The sequence below is a fragment of the Octopus bimaculoides genome, chromosome 8, assembly GCF_001194135.2.
Source record: "Octopus bimaculoides isolate UCB-OBI-ISO-001 chromosome 8, ASM119413v2, whole genome shotgun sequence".
In the NCBI taxonomy this organism is placed as follows: Eukaryota; Metazoa; Mollusca; class Cephalopoda; order Octopoda; family Octopodidae; genus Octopus; species Octopus bimaculoides.
Window position 1 is genome coordinate 54,708,733 of NC_068988.1, and position 3,744 is coordinate 54,712,476.

The window sequence follows — 3,744 nt, forward strand, 5'->3', positions numbered from 1 at the left end:
ATATATATATATATATTAATTATATATATATAATTTAATTATATATATATATATATTAATTATATATATATAATTTAATTATATATATATATATATTAATTATATATATATAATTTAATTATATATATATATATATTAATTATATATGTATAATTTAATTATATATATAATAACTTCTTTACTCATAAAACTGAAAAAATGTCTCCAAAGTATAAAATTTAAATTTTAAACACATCTGTAAGGAATTTGCTGATTCAAAATTAAGACATTGATATGAATTTTAAAAATAGTGATGTATTTTTTAAAAGTCTGACTTAGAGATATTCAAACAACATGCAGACCCACACAGCAACTTTCAGATGCACACATATTTACATGCAGACATATGCACATGAACAAGCTGCTGCCTCGTAAAAGCATGCAAATACTTGCAAAGATCATTCAGAAATGCCAATGCATGCACAAAAGTACCAGAACATGTAGATGTATTCACAAGAGCATACAGTGTCGCTCATTCAGAAGAGCATGAAGTTGCACTCATTCTTAAAAACCTGCAAATGCATTCACAATGATATGCAGAGGCACTCACAAGAGCATGGAGAAACTTACAAGAACATGTACCTGAAGATGTTGATGCGTTTATAGGTATTTGCAGAAACATTCGGAAAGTATGCATATCACTCAAAAAAACGTGTAACTGCATTTGTATGAATGTATACATGCACTCAGAGCATGCATGTTCACCTCACAAGAATCAGCAGCTGCCCTCACTGGAACATTTAGATACTCTTATATGATCATTCAGATGCACTCACAGATGTATACATACATTCATATAGAATATACAGCCACACACATACATATATATGTACAATGATAGATTCTTGTGGAATTATAATAATAATGAAATAATGAACTTACTTTATATGGTGCTCAAATGCACTACAATTTATCAGAAAAAGTAGTCAAAAGTGCATGAACAGTGCATAGAATAATGCACAGAAAGTGAACAGTGAATGAGTTATTTAGAAAAAATATGTGGTGGTGGGGACATCAGGTGTACTTGTTGGTGTATTTCAGGAAGCATGGAAGATTTGAAGGATGTAGTGTCCTGACTGCTAACATCTGATGCAGGTAGTTTATTCCATGCTTCAGCATGTGTGTGTGTGTGCCTGGATAGATTTATTGGAGAAGAGTCCACTCAAAATTTTTTAAGCTGGATTCTACTCAAGGTTTTTTTGTAAAGCAAGAGTCTATTACAGATGTCTTGTGCAAAACTTTTCCATGAGTCTGGAGCAAAAGTAGTCTCCAGTTGTCTTGAGTAAGGCTTTTCTCTATGTCTCAAACAAGATTCTTTTGGATGTCTTGGGCACTGCTCTCTATGTGAGCTGGACAAAACTCTACCTTTTGGTGTGTAGAGTAAGACGCATCTCTAGTGTTGTAGAATAAGACTTCTCTTCAGGTTTGTGGTATAATAATATCTAGTTAAGTTGTGTGGTTTTATGCCCTCTTCTTTAGATGTGCAAAGCAATACTAATCTCTTTAAGTATGTGATGCAAACTCTGACTCTTTGAGTGAAGCAAGTCTTTCTTTGCAATATGTGATCCAAAATTTCTTTCTTCAGACATGAAGTATGTTGATTACCATTTATGTTAAGCAGAGTGAGACACCATTCCAGTTGTGATTGACTATTTCTACTTTTTTTTATGTAAATCTCCAATATAGGTTTGTTAAGCTCCCATCTAAAGGATGCTAACTGAGCTTTTGTGTAGTTGCCTGATCTGTTAGCAAAAGCAGCCAAATCTCCCTCAAATAACATTTTATTATTTTAAAACAAAGGAAGGACTTATGAGATTATTTGCTCCTAGATAAAAAATAGTTGGGATGGTAACGGCTTGAATGTCTTTCGTCATGTCTGCTTAATCAAGACGGACCTTTGATTAATTTAATTGCCCCAGGTTCAGTCCCATTGCATAACACCTTGGGCAAGGATCTTCTAGTTTAGCTCTGGGCCACCAAAACCTGTCAGTGGATTTGGTAGGCAGAAACTGAAAGGAGTCTGTTTTGTGTGTGCATCCATGTGTATGTATGTATATATATATAGATAGATACCCACATATATATTTGTATATGTATGTATGAGTGTTTGTATGTTTGTTTTCCTTGGCTTGACATCACATGATAGTGCTAATGAGAGTCAATATTGACAAGTAGTGACATTCATTTCCAATATTCTGTGGAAATACACCTGCCTATAGGGAGATATTACCTTGCTCAGAAGCAGGTGAAGGTTTGCAACAGGAAGGGAATTCAGTTGTAGAAAATCTGCCTCAATAGAATACGCCCTACCCATACAAGCACAGAAAAGTTGACATTAAAACTATGATAATGATGATACTTCTTTTCCTCTTCCTCCTTTCTTTAACTCTCCTTCTCTCACCTCTCTTCTCATCATTTCTCTCAGCATCTGTCTCACTTCTTCCTCATTCTCCCCACAACATACATGCATCAATGTTTTCTCAGCTTTCTAGACGTTATCAATGTTTAGGCTATACTTTTTTACTTGTTTCAGTCATTTGACTGCGGCCATGCTGGAGCACTGCCTTTAGTCAAAGAAATCGACCCCAGGACTTATTTTTTGTAAGCCTAGTACTTATTCTATCGGTCTCTTTTGCCGAACCACTAAGTTACGGGGACGTAAACACACCAGCATCGGTTGTCAAGAGATGTTGGATGACAAACATATACACACACATGCATATCTATATACATATACATATCTATCATGGGCTTCTTTCAGTTTCCGTCTACCAAATCCACTCTCAAGGCTTTGGTTGGCCCGAGGCTATAGTAGAAGACACTTGCCCAAGGTGCCACGCTATATATATATATATATATATATATATATATATACATACATATATATATAATCTTGCAATGATGTTTGCAAACATTAGTTCATTGTCAGAAATTGGTAGAGAAGCTACATAACTGATTTAATTTAAATAATAAATTGTTATTTATCACAATTTAATTACAAGGAAACAAAGAAAAAGAAAAAAGTTGGTGGGTGGGGGCTAAGCAACTGAAGATGAAGGGGGCAGGTGGGCCATGCACCCCAGAATAAATGGCCTGTTCATCTGAGCCCCACATTACTGCGATGGCGTTGTCATGGAGAATGGCCAGCAACATTTGCTGCTGTAGCCATTCCACTTCATGTGACTGAATTGGCCCAGTACATTACTGCTTAGTTTTATTGAACTTGGAGAGAGAGAGAGAGAGAGATGAGATAAGAAGTGAAGTCAAATCTGATGGGATTTGAACTATGGCTGTAAATAAAGGAACTTAACTAAATACCACAAGGTATTTAGTCCTGCACCATACCAGTTCTACTGCAATGATGATGTTGGTGATAATACTACTGATAATGATTAGATGCTTGCTATGAAGTCTCATTTCAGCCTTAGCCTTGATATCTCTAATTTCAGATTGTAAGAAAGTTGACATCCTATAGTGAGAGCTATCTTATCTATCTTCTTCATTTTTCATTTTATTTCCCACTTCTTGTTCTTTTCTCCCTCTCTTCTCCTCATCCCCCATCCCCCTCTCTCTCCAATTCGACCCACTCCTTCACTCATCCATCCATCTATCTATCCATCTAAAGTAACTGAGAAGAGTTCAACCCTGGTATAGTGTTACTGTTGTTGGGTGTGTGAAGTAATTTTGCTGTTGAGGCAAGGGTGG

General features: G+C 35.5%; 1 protein-coding gene across 18 annotated transcripts in view; it reads left to right on the forward strand.

Moving 5' to 3' along the window:
• The window catches only part of LOC106882633 (tensin-1), an 835,201-nt gene that overhangs the window by 688,323 nt on the left and 143,134 nt on the right, over positions 1 to 3,744 (forward strand). The window lies entirely within an intron of this gene.